The sequence below is a fragment of the Bacillus rossius genome, chromosome 1 (genome assembly GCF_032445375.1).
Source record: "Bacillus rossius redtenbacheri isolate Brsri chromosome 1, Brsri_v3, whole genome shotgun sequence".
Classification (NCBI taxonomy): domain Eukaryota; kingdom Metazoa; phylum Arthropoda; class Insecta; order Phasmatodea; family Bacillidae; genus Bacillus; species Bacillus rossius.
Genome location: NC_086330.1, coordinates 193,450,662 through 193,470,998, shown reverse-complemented (window position 1 = coordinate 193,470,998; position 20,337 = coordinate 193,450,662). Strand labels below are relative to the sequence as shown.

At 34.4% G+C, this 20,337-nt stretch overlaps 1 long non-coding RNA gene across 2 annotated transcripts in view; it reads right to left on the bottom strand.

Moving 5' to 3' along the window:
- Window positions 1–506: 506 nt before the first annotated feature.
- Window positions 507–20,337, bottom strand: part of LOC134529736 (uncharacterized) — a 76,087-nt gene continuing 56,256 nt past the window's right edge. For both annotated transcript variants that reach the window (XR_010074688.1, XR_010074690.1), the window contains exon 2: window positions 507–932. This is a non-coding gene — a long non-coding RNA (uncharacterized LOC134529736). The remainder of the gene's footprint in view (window positions 933–20,337) is intronic.

Below are 20,337 nucleotides of genomic sequence, written 5' to 3'. Positions count from 1 at the left end.
ATGGTTGAAGTAAAATTTTGTACGTGTAATGAAACCATTGAACTATCAAGTATACATGTTAAATTTTCATGGCACCTTTGCCGTACTGTTAATGCAAGTGAGGTTGGTAAGGGTAATGGGAGTCACCTTAATCTTAGCTGTGAGTGTCACACCATTTAAAACAAACATGTATCCTGAATCTCAATTATATTGTGTGTTCTTACCAGGCTAGTAGTGGTATAATGTGGCGTGAAAATTACTATGCAGAATGTACTCAGTGACCAGACCATAATAAGGCATATCAGAACCAAAACTTACCAAGAAAATTAGGTCACACTTAAATACAATGAAAGATCTTAAAATAAGCTACACATATTGTACTGCAAACACATCTGCGCACTTGCCAAAAGGAATTCAAAATTCTCTTTCTCTATTACCAAAACAAATACACAATAAAAATATGTAATAAGTTATCATATTTTATTGAAAATCCAAGAAAACTGCAAAGGAAATGAAATTAAACAAGATTTCGTTAATCTCTGAACTCTTTAATACCAGTGACCACTGTTCATAATCTTAATTATTTTAAAATACATAAATTATTTGACCAATAATTGCCCTACAAGTAGTGCAGGACAATGACAGTCTTTTGTTGGTTGCATAGGTTGTACCACTTAGCGTTATCACTGTGTGATAAAGTGGAGTGTTGACAAACCTACCAACACAACCTGCACACAAAATTGTGTGCCCACAGGGCGAACACAACCACGTTGCTTTGCTCGTTAAGCAGACAACGCAGGTTGGCTCTCCATCCCTAGGCTCCCTTGGCTCCTCTGTGGGCCTTAAGGAGCTTTGCAGCTCAGAGAGTTGACGCTCTATTACCGCTTGCGGCAACAGATCTCGAGCCTCAATCGGAGTCATTCTGTAGTTCAAATAGTAATTGTCATCTGACTCTGAAAAAAAAAATAGTACATAAAACTAAAAAGCCAACCATTGTACATTTTCCAAAATTTTACAGATAATGTACACTTTTTTTAATTACGTGTCATTATCTTCAGAGTGATTTGCTTGTATCAGGGTATTTTTAAGCAGATAAAATAATATAGTGGCCTTTTGGGGATATTATACAATGTCGTAGAGAGTAATTTTCGTTGAAATTTTTTTCACAACAGTTAATTTCATTTGCAGTGCATTAACATTGCAAGTGACCCAGGTAAACTACTCAAGCATCACCCATCTATTGCATGCGCCCCGCGTTTTAAATCTCTATGGGTATCGGAGAAATTACTTTATACTTATTATTCCGTTTTAAATACGTAGTACGAATTTAAAAAATCTCCTAGCTTTATAAATATTTTCAACATATTTTTTTTTTAATTTGTGGTCATTAAAAAGTTTGTAATTGAAAAGTTAATTTTTGCACTGTTATCTAGTTTTGAGATATGTTTAAACTTCAAGTCTCTAGCTCATCGGGAAGTATGTTTAAAATCCGTCAAAATCGACAAACGGACAGACAAGGAAGCTATAGTTAATAAACACGGTATGAATAAGAAGGGTCATTTATGCTTACAGTTTAAATAAACTTTGCTAGGCTATTATTTTGACCTTTAGTTGGCGCCACAATAAAATTCTTCTGAAATTTCAAGTAACTTAATTTTCGTAAAGATAATTTTTGTACCTAAATTTATTTATATTAGTTTATATATGGTTCTTAATCAAGCAATCTAGACAAATTTGAGAACCGAGTTTAAATGTTAATTATACCAACAAAAATGGCGCTGTTTAATCTATGAGAGTTCCTATTGCTCATTGCCTATCAATCATAAGTTATAGATACTGTATGTTATATGCATAATTACTGGACGAATAAGGGGCAATTTGTTTACGTACGGCGGACCAGAGGTAAAAAACATGTAGGTGTTGGTATACAGAATGAGCATTTATAGTGATATGAATAAATTTAATTGTGGAAAAAAATAAGAATCATTTTAAGTCTGCATAAAAATATACATTATATTGGTTCCCGTATAAATATATGTACCTTAGTTTCAGACAATACGGACAAAACTCACTATACAAGTTATCAATCCGTATATACTACTAACTGCGCCCCGCGGTTTCACCCGCGGTGTAACGGTGAAATGAAAATTAATTCAGTTGTATCGTAACTTGACATAACATGACAAAACAAAACATAGTTTTTCATTTCACCAATGTCCTGCTGAATAGCTGATATAATGTAAATCTTTCCTGTTGTCTTGCTTGAGGGTGGATGGACAATTTCAATGTGTGCATCTTCTAACCTCGCAGTCAACATCGCAAGGATGTCTGTATCAGTAGCTATTACTTTTACACAACAGCTTGTTGAATACTGAAGAGCAATAGCTGCTATAGTGGTATCAGCATCTCCTGAGCACTGAATTGCGTGATGACCTGAAGTTAGAAAATAAGTTACTAATAATCTGATGAGCCCATTTTTGTTATGGCCATTCCTCAGAAAGTCCATTTGCGTCGATGTAACAACATTGTTAGCAGCTATTGAAATATCGGTGGAAGACCTCCCTGCAGAACGCCGCCTTCGCTCTTCCTCTTTAGTGGTTAACTTGTCATAACCATCAAACACTACAGTTGCTGTCACAGAAAAATGTTTTTGGACGAATGTAACATAAACCTCACATATTTGACCAAATGTAGTAGGTCTTGGCCACACAAGTACATGCAAGAGGTATCCTCCATCGATAACTACTTTGCAGTCTACACTAATGCTCTCATTGGTTACCTCACACCTTTTTAAGATCTTTGCTATGACCGGATCAGATACAACCAGTTATTTCTTCGGTAAGGGAAAGAAGCAAGCATGGAACATCATCAAGAACGATGTTTCCATTCGGAGAACAGTACATGTTTTTACATGTCCACATGCGGACAAGAAGATAGTTATTGCAGCTGGAGAAAAGTTTGCAATTGCAATGTATCAGGGACATGATAAGTATTCCACTTTGGATGAAATGAGAGTATATATGTATACCTGCAAGATAGCAAAGATGCCTGTTAGTGCTTCTTTCCAGCTAGCCTCTCTTCCACCAACCAGTGCCGCATGTGAACAGCATTCTCTTCGGGTTTACCTACAGGTGCAAGAGTGGCTGGGCCATTCATTAGATCCTGTTGAGTGGGGATGGAAAAGTGTGAGTGGCACACTTGTTCCTATAACAACATCCCTTCCTACAGCTCCAGAACAGCTCCTGAATTTGATATCATGTAACTGTAAAAGTGAATGCAGCCACAAATGCGAGTGTGTGCGGATGAAGTGTGGATTGCAGTGTGGTATTATGTGCACCAAATGTCGTGGGGCAACATGCAATAATGTTGTTTATCAATGATCGTTCTGATGAAGAGGACTTTAATGGACTGGTTATTTTTTTTATTTTGTAGTTCCATTAATTGATTTTAGATCAGGTTTCTTATTTTTGCTGTGTATTATGCAACAATAATGGATGTTAAATAACTAAGTGCCTTTTACTTCACATCTTATACAAGTTACGATACAACTGAATGAAAATTTTTCGCGCAACAGTCGTGACATGCATATTTCGGCACTTACAACCTTATTGCCTTAAAAAAGTATGAAGTCGGCATCTGAGAGATGGGGACTTTTTAGGATCAATTTTTAATACCCAAAGGAGCATCTGTGCCAAATTTCAAGACTACATTATTATTTTTCAGGTAATATGCTATAGTCAATATTGACCTAAATTGCTCAAAAACCCATTGTTGTACAGTAGTTCATTGTAATCCTTAATACGTCAGTCAATTATTATCGCATATACATGTTTGACCAACCGATTTAAAGATAATAAAATAACGGAATTTTTTTTATATAGGTATATTTTTGCCTATCAGTGGTGAATTTGATGTAACTGGTGATTGTATAGAGCAGTGATATATTTTACTTCCATTAGTTGAGTATAAATTAGGTTATAAGATAATTTTTGCAATGTATAAAGTAATAAAAACGAATGATTAAGGACTAAGGGCCCTTAACTTTAAAATTTTGACCAAATTTTGATATATTAGAATGAGTTTTTTTCACGCAACAGTCGTGATATGCATATTTCGGCACTTACGCCCTTATTGCCTTAAAAATGTATGAAGCCAGCATCTGAGAGATGGCGACTTTTTAGGATCAATTTTTAACACCCAAAGGAACATCTGTGCCAAATTTCTAAACTGCATTATTTTTTTTCAGGTAGAACACTAAAATTCATGGGCTATTAAGCTATAAAAATTATATCGCATTTCGATATATTAAAAAACCATCACTTACCGTAACCTTTAACTAAACTATTAGCTTAAGTGACTAAACAAATGCGTTTCAACAGTTAATTAAAAATTATAATAAACTATCAATAATTTCATTAAAAACATAAACTTTGACTTGCGTGGTTGTTCTGTCAGGACTGTGAACGCAGGCGTGTTGAAGGAACAGCTAAATGACTTGCTAACTGGCGTGAGGAAAGCCTTCCCCCACCCGCATGACCCGCCTCCCCACTACCATTGGCCAGGTAGGTAGCGTACGGTCTAGTGTCGCTACGGTCTTCTGGGGGCGACCCGTCGCTAGTTTCATAAAAATAGTGGTGTTGTGTAATGTTATAAAAAGATGATTTTGAATCAATTTAATTTATTTTCTTGTTTTTAGAGCATTTAAATAAAAGTTTTTTTTATTTTTTTAGAATTAATTTATTTCATAATTTTTATTTATCATTGTAAATATCGAAATGTTTCTTAAGCTGTTCATTTCATTTAGAGCGTCGATATTGACTGTTTGTTTGTCAGTCAATTTTGGTGCAGTCTAATTCATCAATAAGTAGACCTTCTTACGAATTTACTCTACTTAGGGCCACATATGGCTTGACCAGCTGCGAAGAGCTTTGAACCTTAGTAGGTACACGACGGCGTGGTCGACAGTGCTACCTTGCATTTTGAGTACTGCGCAAGCCTAGCGTAATATAATTCATAATTTCGTTTTGCAGTGCCGTGACAAAAATTTATCGGGAATTGCACAGATTTAGGTTGAATAATGTGAACACCCAAACTACCTTGTGAATATGGGGGCTTCCGCGGTTATGAAATTCGATTCTCCGCCAGAAATATTTAATACGACCATTTAAAATTGTATGTTTGCTTAACATAAATTTCATAAGGGCGTTGTGGCGATACATGAAATGTCTGCGAACAATTACGGGATACTGTTCAATTAACCGCTGTGTTGTTACCATATCCAAATCATCCGGATATTCCATAGGTTGTCCAACGACGATGAGGAGAGCTTTTAACATATCTAGCCAATTGATGTCATTGCAACTGAATGTCAAAAAGTAAGTCTGCGGTCCTAAACACCGAATTTGTGCCAACGGTTCGTTTAATGCAGTACGCCAATATGCTGCTGAGCCTCTGAAGTTCTTAAGGTAGATGAAAGTCTTCAACTTTCGCATCTTGACCTTCAACTTTTTTACAGAAAGCAGATTTTGTGTTTTTTGCCCTGTGGTACTCTAAAATTTGGTGTATATTATTTCTCTATGTAAACACTATAATATAGATGTTTAGTTTTTTTTGTTATTAATAAAACAATTTGGCTTATTGTTGAGATAGTATAAACCTAATCATTGCGCCTAATTCATTTGCTATATTTCAAATTTGTTTTTACAAACTAAGTTTTATTTCAGTGTAGATTTGAGGTTTAAAAACATACTCCTCAAAACGATTCTATCGAGCCCAAACTCGATGGGTTTATCTTATTTAGTTCAGAAATTACTATGGCCATCTTCCGGCTTCATTATCAGAACTTCATGGTACCATATTGTTGTATTGTCACCGAAGATACATATGTGCACCAAATTTGAGCTTAATCGGACATAGGGAAGTGGTTCTAATTCTGCTTCCAAGATTAGTGTCGAACACACAGACATACATACATACAAACATTGCAAGTTAAATAAAAGCTTGTAAAAATGTTAACACTACCTGCTACGGCCATAAGAAATGATGAACATATACGTACATTTATGTAACGGAAGGCAAACGAACTTTGCATAAATTATTTATGTAGGCCTATGTATGGTCACAATATCATATCACCTAGCAAAAAGTACAGTAAAGCCTTAACAAAGATCATGTCTGATTAGTTCCCTTAGAAACCCATTTTTCGGGATAAAAATAGCGTATGTTCTATTCCTGGACATAATGTTTCTCTATGCCAAATATTATACAAACCTGTTCAGGCGTGATTGAATAACAAAAATATAAACTTTCGCCATTATTATAATGGTCCTGACGCTGTCCTGACGCGACTTTACCCGCATTAAAATTGTTTAGTCTATGTTTTACTCTGAGTTTAATATACTAAGGGAAAAACGATACATGTCCAGTTGAGATTTATACCAGAGAGGATAAAGATATATGTCCAGTTTATTGCGAAAACAGGTTTACCCCAATTTCAGTCCCTACATTTCCAAATGTCTAAAAAATAAATAATTAGTTTGTAGGTATTTAAGTAAGCAGTGATTTGAAACCAAATAGTATAAATATATTTGTATATTTGTTCAGATTAGGGAGCTATTAAGTATATGGCGAAAACAGTTTTCACCACTTTTCTACCCCTTAAATTTTTAACTTCGAAAAATCCTGAAAATACTTTTTTTTTAGGTATTTAAATCAACAATGTTTGAAACCAAAAAGCATAGCGATTTCTGCCCAAGTTATGGGGATTTAGAGGGAGATTTTAAGGAAATTGCAAAGACAGTTTGCGCCCCTTTTCACTCCCTTATTTTTATAATTTCCTAAATCCTATACCATTATATAGGTACTTTAATTTAGCAATGTTTTTGAACCAAATAGCAGTACCATATCTGCACAGGTTAGGGAGTTAAAAATAAAATGGTGTAAACATTTTTCAACCCTGTTCACCTCCTGGAGAAAATAAAGCATGCTATATCGTCAAACCCGCTGCGAAATCTGCTCTTGGTCTGACGATTTCTATGATATAAGGTGTTATGGGAGCAGCTACAGTAGTCCACGCAGCAGCTTTTACGAAAACCTGGTACCGTGGAGTGTGAGTGTGTTTGTGTGTGTGTGTATATATATATATATATATATATATATATATATATAAATAATACACATAAAAAGAGAGCTTAGAACTTAGTTTATCGGTGAGTACACTTCATTTTGTATGTTATAATTACTGGCCATAATCAGACACTCAGACGCTTTCACATAGACTTTTTCATTTTGATTATTTAAAACTTTTTTCTATAACATTAACTTTACATGGCTTCACATTCATGGGTGCAAAAAACGTAGATTAGAACTATGGTCAGTAGGCCTTCTGCGTTACACAGTTTAAATCCCACTAAATGCAACACTACTTCCACAAACCCGCAAGAACATAGACAAGTTGTCACGGCAATCTTTATAAAAGCTCTCTACTATCCCTCACCGAATGTCAAAAACAAAGCTGTCTTGTGCCTGTGTGTACATCTACGGCCGTACAAGTCACTGTAATGCCCACTGGATGTCCTCACGCCCCGTGGTCTTATTCTGTAATAGTACCTAGCAACGAGTTGTATTATAATTTTATTTACGTTGCATTTCCTTCACGTATAGCTTTATGATCTCTTGGGCGATTGTATAAGCATCGATTTTGTTTCTGATGGTAGACATCAGTCAGCAGATAACTATAATGTTTAAATAAAATATTACAAGGAAACTAAAATTGTTCGTTTTGTCGTACACCATAAGTTGAATATTAATTTGTATAGACATACATTGATTGCATTTTGAGCGTAAAAGGGTTTTATCTGCGCCGATCATTCAACAATAGGGGACAATTCAAAATTGTCTTGGAATAAAATAAAGAGTATAAACTGTCTGAGTAGCCCATCAGGAGTTTACGAGCTGATTGCGTACAAGAAAAAAACCTGAAAGGCGGCCTTTCCGATGGGGCACAATTCAGGGTTTTCTTTCGCTTAAAACAGAGCGAACAGCCAACTCTGGAAAGGCAGCCCATCAGGATTTTGCGAACTGTATGCGTACAAGGAAAAACCTGAAAGGCGGCCTTTCCGATGGGGCGAAATTCAGGGTTTTCTTTCGCTTAAAACAGAGCGAACAGCCAACTCTGGAAAGGCAGCCCATCAGGATTTTACGAACTGTATGCGTACAAGGAAAAACCTGAAAGGCGGCCTTTCCGATGGGGCGAAATTCAGGGTTTTCTTTCGCTTAAAACAGAGCGAACAGCCAACTCTGGAAAGGCAGCCCATCAGGATTTTACGAACTGTATGCGTACAAAGAAAAAACCTGAAAGGCGGCCTTTCCGATGGGGCACAATTCAGGGTTTTCTTTCGCTTAAAACAGAGCGAAGAGCCAACTCTGGAAAGGCAGCCCATCAGGATTTTACGAACTGTATGCGTACAAGGAAAAACCTGAAAGGCGGCCTTTCCGATGGGGCGAAATTCAGGGTTTTCTTTCGCTTAAAACAGAGCGAACAGCCAACTCTGGAAAGGCAGCCCATCAGGATTTTACGAACTGTATGCGTACAAGGAAAAACCTGAAAGGCGGCCTTTCCGATGGGGCGAAATTCAGGGTTTTCTTTCGCTTAAAACAGAGCGAACAGCCAACTCTGGAAAGGCAGCCCATCAGGATTTTACGAACTGTATGCGTACAAGGAAAAACCTGAAAGGCGGCCTTTCCGATGGGGCGAAATTCAGGGTTTTCTTTCGCTTAAAACAGAGCGAACAGCCAACTCTGGAAAGGCAGCCCATCATGATTTTACGAACTGTATGCGTACAAGGAAAAACCTGAAAGGCGGCCTTTCCGATGGGGCGAAATTCAGGGTTTTCTTTCGCTTAAAACAGAGCGAACAGCCAACTCTGGAAAGGCAGCCCATCAGGATTATACAAACTGTATGCGTACAAGGAAAAAACCTGAAAGGCGGCCTTTCCGATGGGGCGAAATTCAGTGCCCACAACGATCTAACGAAAACTAAAAATTTCTGAAAGGGAGCCTTTCCGATGGGGCACAATTCAGGATGTTCTTTCGCTTAAAACAAGGCGAACAGCCAACTCTGGAAATGCAGCCCATCAGGATTTTACGGACTGTATGCGTACAAGGAAAAAACCTGAAAGGCGGCCTTTCCGATGGGGCACAATTCAGGGTTTTCTTTCGCTTAAAACAAGGCGAACAGCCAACTCTGGAAAGGCAGCCCATCAGGATTTTACGGACTGTATGCGTACAAGGAAAAAACCTGAAAGGCGGCCTTTCCGATGGGGCACAATTCAGGGTTTTCTTTCGCTTAAAGCAAAGCGAACAGCCAACTCTGGAAAGGCAGCCGATCAGGATTTAAATAATTGTGTGTGTGCTCGAAAAAATCTGAAAGGCGCCCTTTCCAATGGGGCGCAATTCAGTCGCCCCTATTTTCCCCCTTCGTTCTTGACAAATACTCAGTTTGAATCCTAGACCCTAAAACAGATTTTGCAAACTGGTATACCATATCACCTCAGTGTGGGCAACCAAATTATAAGTGTATAGTACCATGTTACTGACGATGCAAATAAAATTATGTCATTTACTATGTGTGCAATTTGTGTGACACTGATTATAAACCAATTATAATGAATAGCCAAAGTTATTACAACTTCAGCATAACATTCGTTAACTGCTTTATCTACACGTCGTGGACTTAAATATGATTGAAAACATGTATCAATAATATTATATGGTAAACAAAATGTTCAATATCTGAAAAAAAAATATATATATATACAACTCACTTAAACTTTAATTTATATTTCTTAATCTAAAAGTAATAGTGCTTACCCAATTTATAGTAGGCCAATATATAGTATGAAATTATTATATTTGAATTTTTTTGGTTAATCACAATTAACAGCTATTATTCTGATAAATTGCAAGTCCCGTGTATGTTTCAGTTGCACTCATAACACAAGTCATCTTCATATTAAAAATATGGATTATTTTACAGGTTTACTGATCGACGAAGTCAGAATAAGTAGAGAATTTTGGTTGAGTAAAATGCTTCCAAAACTTCAGAAATTTTACAAGGAGTGTCTTCTGCCTGAAATAATAGATTCGCGGAGAGCTCGAGGGCTGAGCATCAAAGATCCGCCATACATTCAAGATGCAAAGAAGAAACTGCAGCTTGACAAACATAAAACAAGAACAAAAAGTATTTGATGTGATTTGGGAGGTAATGTGTAGCTTATATATGCGTGTACTGTATGTACAGATATGTAGGCCTATTGTAGATATTGTAGGTATGTTTGTTTTTGAATGCCTAAAAAAGGTTATCAATAGATAAAGTAACTAATAACGCAATTTAAAAGCCTACGTGTTTCTCTCTCCCTCTCCTTTTTACATCGCACATTCTCTGATCAGCTTCTGTAAAAAAATTTCTGTGAAAAACAATTTTCAACATGTTGTGGCTTGTTGCTGATTTAATAATAACCACACACTAACGTAATGACTTCTAAATCACATATAAAATAATAATTTATTTGCTTATATAAATTATAAGTAGATTTCTTCAGGCTTTGCCGACTTCGGAATAACGATTACTAGGTACAAAGATTTGTCTTAGGTCGTGCAAGTGTTTCAGATTATGTCTGTGGTAAGAGAAAGGATTTAAGATTCTTGCAGGAATGAACAGTAATTTTTTTAACAGAAAAATTAATGAAAAAAAAATTAAAAATTACTTTAACACACTTTGTAATACGTTGGCGTATTTAACTTTGTTTCGAAGGCATAAGATTTTCACCGAAATGGAAATTTACTAGCGAAGAAATTTCTTGCTCATTATGGTGACCTTCGAAACCGTTTTGAAGTATGCTCGTATAATAAATGTGTGTATCTACAATATCAGTACAAATGCAAATTTATTAGAATTACATAATTATATATATATATATTTATATATATTTGTGAAATTATAATTATGATAAAAGGTTAAAATAATATGCAATGATTATATGTATGCTGCATACTATACATTTTATTCAGCTTGCAAATTATTTTTTTACTCTCCTGAACCATACGATGATAACACAGTTGCCCATATTTATTATATGTGGTTTTGAAATGCACCGTGCTATTGCATAATCGCAATTCCGTCCGTATAAAATTTTAGGGCAGCTCATTTCTGAATAAATTATTGTAATTAATATTTAAAACTGTTTTTCACGAGATAAAAAAAAATACTCACTTAATTTGTGTATTTTCACTAATTTAATACACTCATTATTGGATTAACAGAAGTCTCATTTGTCACGTAAAGTTAGAAAACAGCGTTTTTACAAATTCAAATAGCAAATTATAACATGAACAATGCCGTTTTAATAGTAGGATATTGATAGGTAGCTCGCTCGTAGTAAGTCTTCAAGAAAGTTAGTGCGTCCCTGCCCATTTGTATCCTTCCCCACGTTCAAGTACATACAACAACAAGATGTAACCAAACCAACTACGTTGCCATTCACTTGACTGTGGATTAAAGGAAGTCTTCATTGTTCAATGTCTTCACTTCGAATTCAATTCGAAATTTCGGAAGTTAATTGCCTATAATGTGCAATAAAAGGTAAACGACTTCAACTATTCAACTAGTCCCTACATATATATATATATATATATATATATATATATATATAGGGACTAGTTAAGTACTGATCTTTACTTTTATTCTTAAACGATACTTACACACGCTTATTATTTACAGGTAGGCTTACGAAAAATATCTGGATGACCAGTTATGAAAAAATATAGTAAATAATATAACATTTACAGCACAGTACGTACGTGCTCATCTAAAGTGACGTTTGGTGGGAATTTGTACGAAGTAGATTTTGGTTCAGGTACAGAAAATTACGGATCTTTTAGTCATCTCTGCTAGTGTCAGAAGGATCATTTCAGTGCTGAAATACGTTTCGCTGTAGAAGACTCACCAGCTGGCGGAGGGTGGGGTCATGGGTGCGAGTTTCTCGTGAGACATGCATGAGCATGGTGGGAGTGTTTAATGTCAGGTTGATGTTGCTTGATTCTTAGCCATCCTCATTCCCTCTACAAAGTCAGCCTACGGACTAAACAAATAGGGGAAGTGTTTGAATATTTATTTACACACACAATTATTTCACCAGTAATAACTAATAAAAATCAGTGGTGCAATATTCACTCACGCTTTACATACCATATGGCAATTTCAGCCTTTGTGGTATATCTGCTTCTGGTTTAGATATTTTTTCAGGCCAATGATGTATAATTCCGCCAAACGTTAACAATAGTATTGCCATGCAGGAAATGCCATGTGACTACCACAAGAAAATATTTTCAATCGGAAGATGCAAAATACGCATTAAAGTAGATCTAAGCCAGTATATCTTACAAAAAAGTTGAGGTTACATTGCGGCACCTATAAACAACTGTAATACCACAGTCGTGTGACATATTTACAATTAAAGTCAAATAAAATTTAAAATTATTTTCAATAATTTTTTGTTGTGTATTACACCAAATATTACATAATTATATGTGGTAATTTAGTATTGACATACCTTAATGCCACATTAATTACTTTCAATCTCACAGACGCTGGAAATTTGACATGTATTGCATTTTGTTAAAAGTACGAGTACAGTATTATAGTGATCACGGAAGCGCCTTAGATAGAGAACTGCAGTATGATTGGTCAAATGCGAAAGATGCTAAGAAACCAGAAGGAAATTAGGTGATAAATCCATGCCACCTGCGTGGCATAAAAACTGATAAAGTGGATATCACACATCATAGCAAGATATACAAAATTAATTATGCCACAAAGCAAAAAGAAAACAAATACCTAGGTATATCTTACTCAAGGCAACTACATTATCCATATAAATCGAATGGTGACCGAAAGAAAAACCCCACTAATTGAATAAACATTTCGTGTAGGCAATTTTCTTTAGATTTTGCATAAACGAAAAAACTGCTAATTAAAAAGTTCAATTAGCGTGGCCTTAAAAATGACGTTTTTATTATAAGCAACTGTGATGCATTTATAAATTAGAAATCCCAACCCCATTCTTTAATTTTTTTTTTTGTGGTACAAATGTGTACTCCACGTGACTTTGAAAGCTTCCCGACTACGCACAGGGATCAAGCCTTGATTCTGCGTTCAAACAATAACTTGTTTTTGTCAGAGATATACACGGAGACATACTCAGTAATTCTAGAAATATCGAAGGTGAATTGTAGATACGCGTAGATATAGGCCCTACATAAATTAATACACGTATGTGTTGACTTCCATTACTATTTATGATTTCTTTTACTGCAACATCGGCAGGCAGACTATGTAGGGCCTAAATGTCGCTGCGCGAACTTTCGGTGTTCTTTGGAAAAGACCTTCTAGTTTCAAATGATGTCGCACATAGAATGTGTACGACGCCTTTTACAGGCATGTTCAACGGAGATGTTTATCAAACAAGCAAGGAAAAATAAACACATATGGCACTGTGAAAACTTAATTATATGTACCACTTTGCAGAGTTCGCAATATCAAAGTATTTATTTTTAAATTCTGTGTAGCATTTTTATATCAATAACTTATTTAATTAAATTATTGAATTCACAAATTCCACCATTTGTTTTTCCTGAGCTTCCCATAACACCTCGACTCGCCCCAGAACAAGCAGCATGAGATGCTTCCTTTCCTCTTTTCAAACAAGGGATTACGATAATCCCCATTAGTGAAGCACCCAGCTGTGTTGACGAGGGTCGACAAGGCGTGTCATTAGCCTGGAGGGACAAAGGTGGATTGTACGGCCAAATTCGCCTGAAAATTCAGAAGATGCTACTTGTCATACATCCGTGCATTTAGATAGGCAATTTTTCATATTTTACTGGAGTTCTTGGCAACCAGTCAACGGCCTTAAGGCTAAGATCCTGAGTTTCTCGCGAGCGGGCAAAGACACGCGTAGTTATCTTTGTCCTCAACAGAGCGCATTAGCAGTACTGTTGAACGATGTAGCGACGCGCGGAAAAAGGAGGGGGGTGGGCAAGAGGACGCTGTTCTCAGAATTCTTATCGCCCAGCGGGGTGTCATGTTTACGACAGTTCTGGAATAGGGGGGTGGGGGAAGGGTGTACTCTTCCTCGGCGAGCATTTAGATTTCCAATCCCTTTGCCTCTCTGTCCCATTCCCATACACCCACCAAAGACTACTCGATCCTCAACAAAGCACAAGAGAATAAATATTACTATTTTTGGTACATTTCAGTTAGAAACCCGTACGTAACCGAGTGCAACCCAAGGTAATTATAATAAATATTAATTTGGTGCACTACACATATACGATATACAAATTGTATGTTTTACTGCGGTGATTACGTGGCCAAAACTATCAAGATTTGGTCTCTTTTCCCAGAACGCTCGTTCACAGCTAACCGCTACATTCAAATAAGTTGGCCAGTAATGTAGTTTTCCTGCCCCCGTAAAAAATATAATAATAATAATTTTTAACTGTGTACTACAAAGGTTTTGCGCTCCTACAAATTTTATTTCTTTACACATTTTGTCACAGGTGTGTGCTTATGTGTATTACACAAACAGTTGAACGTTGACCATCTAATAGCATGACGTTATGTTGCAAAGCGGTATTATTTGCTATATTTGATATCTCATTAGGACTGTATTATTCTTTGCAACTATATATACAGGTGAACTTTTTATACAATCGGAGAATATTTTGTAGTTGAATATATGTCTTCAAAATATTGCAGGTTATTGCATTAATTTAAGTGTTTTAAATGTATTATGTTTTTAAGCATGTATACGTGAGGCTAGAGCTAGAAAAATGTTTGGTTTCCGTTTTTAGCTGAACTGCAGCTTATGGCTTTTGATTACACTTCCTTTTTTTATATGTGATGTTTAAAAACGATGTTATTTGTAAATGTCCTGGCATTCGTACTTCTTGTAAAAAAACATAATCATATTTTCGAAAAATAAGCTATCATTTAGTAATTTATTATTGCAATATAAATACGTGTGTATGCCAGTCGCGTCTGGCGAAATGAGGAGCTCCTTCACGCTATCCCTACTGGTGACGTCAAGCATCACTGGTAGTTCGTCTTTTATGTATGAACTGGAAGTCAAAGAGGCTCGAAATAAACATCAGTTGTAACTAATAATAATAATAATTTAATTCTGAAAGGGCCACATACTCGAAGAATCGCCTTCTCTACGCAATCAAACGTGTTGGAAGTAAAATATCTAAGGAGTAGGCTACACGTCATAGGTTGTATAATAATATTTCGGAGGGAGCTTTTTTCTTAGAGGTTTGGCGAATTGCGGGCGTGAAGCAGTACGGTAACTACGTCCTCATTGGCCCCGTCAAGTGCGGGAAAACAGCCTTCACCGACCACAGCCAATAATTACAAGAAAAATCTACAGTGTTTTGTAAAATACCTTGACACGAAATGTATTCGCGAAATTCAGGTTTCCCTAGATATAAGACGTAATTGCTCTCTGGCGATAATTTTCTTTACTGGTATTTGGCAGGAGAATAGTTTTTGTAGTCTTGTGATATCCATTCTGAAAGAATTCCAATAATGGAATATGTGTTTATTATAATTAATGGAGAAGTGTATATACTATTAGCAAATTAATCATTAAAAATGTGAAAATAAATTATAAAAAATTACATATTAGTCTACTGCACATAAATCACAGATTTTAAAAAACCAAATTTACTATAACATTCAAAATATTACAGAGCGTGCCATGTAGAAAACACGGACGCATGTTGTTGTCTAAATGAAATAAATAAAATATGTACAAGTCTACGGCTTTAAATATCAAAGAAATAAAATGTTTCATAAATATTCAACGCTTGTAAGGGTACAACCATACATTACACTGATAGGACATATTTTTTCTAGTACATCATACTGATTCCTAACCAGACACACATATTTAATAATTTGTGTTTCACTTCAATTAATTTGGCCATGAATTAAACCTGATAAATAAACAATGCAAACAAGCGAAACTCTACAGAGTATCGTCAAATAAAACCTGGGCCAAAAGTAAATCAATATTTTAGTGCTCAATACAATTCGAAGGAAATGGAAGATTTTTTGTAGTATTATAAATGAGCATACAAGGATTGCTGATTTGGTTTTGTATTAATTTTGAGCGTAAAACTACCCCGAAAATATTGAATAAATTTTTCAGTTAAGCTGCATATAAACTGAACTGGTTTGCTAGCTGTCTTGCCATCGTAAACATGACTATGAGTCTGATTTGCCATATTGGTGATAGGCACGATTTTCAAGGCAGTCTCCCGATATTATATGAAATGTGTTTTATTTTTATACAAAATGAAGCACGAATATGTTTTATATTTCTTGTGTGAGATACCAGTTGCAAAGACTTTGCAGTTTGATTTTATGGGTAGTGAATCAATGGTATAAAATAACTTCATTTATTTTTTCCCGATAACATCTTTTTGACATTAGTATAATTTAATCACTCGCCAAGCAGAGAACCTTATTTTTTGTAGTCACGAAAAAAATTGTTTGTATTCAATATCAGCTAATAACTTACTGCTGCTTATGTCATCAAATACATTTACAGTACTGTTCAATTTGTACAAGCATGAGAAGTAAACAATAATTTCTGCAACAACGTTCTTCCGAAAGAAGGTATAAACCGATTTTAAAGGTGCGTCCCTATTTCTTAATTTTATTTTTTTAGTAATTAGAAAATAAAAATTGGTACTTTTCCGAATTTACTCATTGAGGCTGCGACCCAAATTTCAAGTTTCCAGCCCTTTTGGTAGTGGGTTGGAATTTTTATAGGCCAGTGTGTGAGCGAGTGAATTACTTTTTGCATATTCGAGCAATTCAAAACTTAGGCAAAAAAGTTTAATTATAACAATTTCACGTAAGCTAGAAAGCTCAAAGACTGGTAAAACAATAGAATTTTATTTCATATAATTCTAGATCAATTTCATCTAAGTATAACACACCCATTTAAACACATTTTATATACATAATAATTTTACTTCAGCAAGGTCTTCGGTTTCTTGTAACACAAATAAAATTACCTAAAAAAATTACTGGACATACTTACAAAAGTTTTTAGATTGTAATATTTGCCAAATAATTTAAAAAAATCTAACTGAAAATGTAAGAACACAATATAAAGGTATTTAAAATTGTATTTTGGAAAATTACCTGAATGTTTATTTGCTAAAACTCCTCATTTCACTTGTTCAAAAGTATTTACATGTATACATATGCGTGCGTGTGTGCGCGCACTTGGAACTTATGTTTCTTTGATCATTTATAGTTGCAAATAATGTAGCGGAAGTTAAATTGGAAAATATATCATTCTTTCTGGCCAATATTTGTTTACAAACATAATTTTACATGACCCCAGAAGAAAAAGAAAAAAAAAAGAATCGCCACTGCTTTGTAATTGTGTTTCTAACGAACTTGTGTAACTAACGAAAATGTTTAACTGCTCAAGGTTAGTGATACAATAAATGCTTGGGTAGTGAAAAATCTATTGTTAAAAACCAAAGGTAATTTTAAACGACTTTTAGTTAACCATTGTTCAACGACAGCATCGAGAGATTGGCCCTTATTTTTGTATCGTTATATACATAACTAAATCATTACGGGAGGAAGTTGCCATAGCCGGCTGGTCCTTCAGTTACTATTTTTTTTTAAACATCTCTATAGAGTTGCAATAGTAACTATTAATATTTTGATCATAACTCATTTATGTACATTACACCCAGAGGTATAGCCCATTCTACCAGAGCTAAAGTCGAGGTACAAATATAATTAAAGAAACACAATTAAATAAATATAACTAAAGAAATATAATTAAATAAATTTATAGAAAATCATTGTCATTTTGCAAATATTTTTTTTTTACAATAATTGAAATATTCTAATAAAATCTTAAACTTTATTTATTTGTCTTGAATGTACGATTCTTGAATAGAAGTATAAATAATAATTTAATAATTTAAATTGATTTTGGAAGTTATATTATTATATGAAACCATTTTGCTATTATTGTAATACACCATATTATTATATGAAACCATTTTGCTATTATTGTAATACACCGTGATTGGAGGATTCATTCATGTGTTAAGGTAAAGAGTCATATCAAAATACATAATGAAGTCACTAAGATAATATGTGAAATAATGTTGTAATAAAATGTAATGTGCGACGTTTACGTAGATGCCCATAAACGAAACAGGTTAGATATTATAATCATATTTAGCACTTTAGTATTTCCAAAATAAGTTCTTTTTTAAGACGCCCAACTATTATAATAAATCTCTATCTACTAAAACAATTCAGTAATTGTAGTTAGATGATTTTAAATAAAAAATATTCTATGAATAAATTTGTCACGACAAGTGAAGCATATTAATAATAATTTACATCACTGAAAAGCTGACAAATATATCTATAGAAATTGTCGACAACGTGAGACGGTTTTCAATTCATTGATTACTATTGCTGATACTAGTGTTGTGTTTTGACCGTTTCGAAGCGATAATATTCCCGCCTGAACTCCTGCGATATTAGAGCCATCTAGAGAGTAAACTCGGAACTAATCGGAGCTCTAGCGGCAAACTGTTGAACTCGTTCCTTTCATCAGCGGCAAGTGACAGTTAAATCACAGTATTTAATACACAGATTATTTAAATTCTGTACGTTGTATTAAAAAAATTACTAGACAGAATTGTTCATTGTACCTTCTTTAAGTTGTGTGCAAAGTAACAGCCGTGTACCGTTTAAATATATACCTAATATTTAGTTTTGAAAATTTCAAAATTAAAATTAAATAAGAATGCATTTTTTTAAAAAAAATTTATCGTCATATTTACAAAATTCAAAGTTTTATTTACAATTCTGTCTAGTATGTATTTTTTATCTACTACGATATTCATGGGAGAAATAATTTTCTTGGAGGCTGCAAAACTGAGGATCTTAGCCTTAAGCAATGCTATTTTCTTATTATAATGATTTTGTTTTAATATTTTTCATTGTAGCTTACATGTATGCAAATCAGAGTTCTTTGAGTTTAGTGTGGTATTTGTTGTTATTAACAAACGTCTGAATAACTTCGTCGTTGAGGTATGTGTTTTTCAATAACAAAGCAGTGTGTGCAAAAGAAAACCTTGATAGATTGTAAGACTATATTGATTTTAAGTGTAGCAATGCTTTATTATAGTAAGTGTTCTTTGAGCTTTTGAAAACCAGCTTTTAACCCAGTTCACGCCACGAGCGTATGCACCTTATCTTATCGAAAGGATCTCTGGGAGAATTCTAAAAACTTGTAGCCCTCATTAGCTTACTTGGACACATTTTTTTAAATTTATTTATTTCCAGCTTTACGCCAATAAATTTTACTTCATTGACTGCCTTTTTTTGCGTCACATTCGTCATTTAATTGTATCATTAATTATTTTATAAAGAATTATTTGGATAGAGAGTACGGACTAAGAATACCATTTTAAAAAAAGGGTAGGAATTGGCTATCTAAGTAGCCTATACATAAACCATGTTAACACATTCGCAAAAATTTTATTTTCTCCATTGATATAAAGTATACTTTAAATAATGTAATTACCACTTTAAATTAATTTAGCCTAACAATAAAAAACCATTTTCATATAAATTCCCAAAAAATTTGCCAAACATTACATACCCTATTTTGACAGTAAACAAATCTTGAAGTCATGATATAGTTAATTCATAGATCAAATATTTAAATGGTACACAGTAAAACAAAGACATGTCATTGTTAGAATAACCAAATCTTGTAGTAAAGTTGGCAAATTCGTAAATCCTTTGTAAGTTAGATACTAGGAGTAAGAAATGTGTACGGCACAACCAAAATAAATGGGAAAAAATCTTATAAATGTAGGAGTCATAAAAAGCAATGTCACAAACAAAACACAAATAAAATATGTCCAATACGAGTACTGTTAGTTTTCAGCATAATGAACGTTCTCGTAGACGAAAATAGCAAATTTTATGTTATATGAAACAGGTAATTTTGAGTGCCATAACCACATAATTAATATATTAATAGACAAATAAATTGGTCGCTTTGCTTAAGCACTTGGCAAAAGTTTAAATTAAAAGTATTAAGCTATGTCAATTTTACAGGCATATAACACACAATGAGAAAACAAATGCTATTCCACATCAGTTAACCGCAACAATACTACAACTACTAATAATAATTATTCATTCCTGGTGCATATTAACAATAACTGACA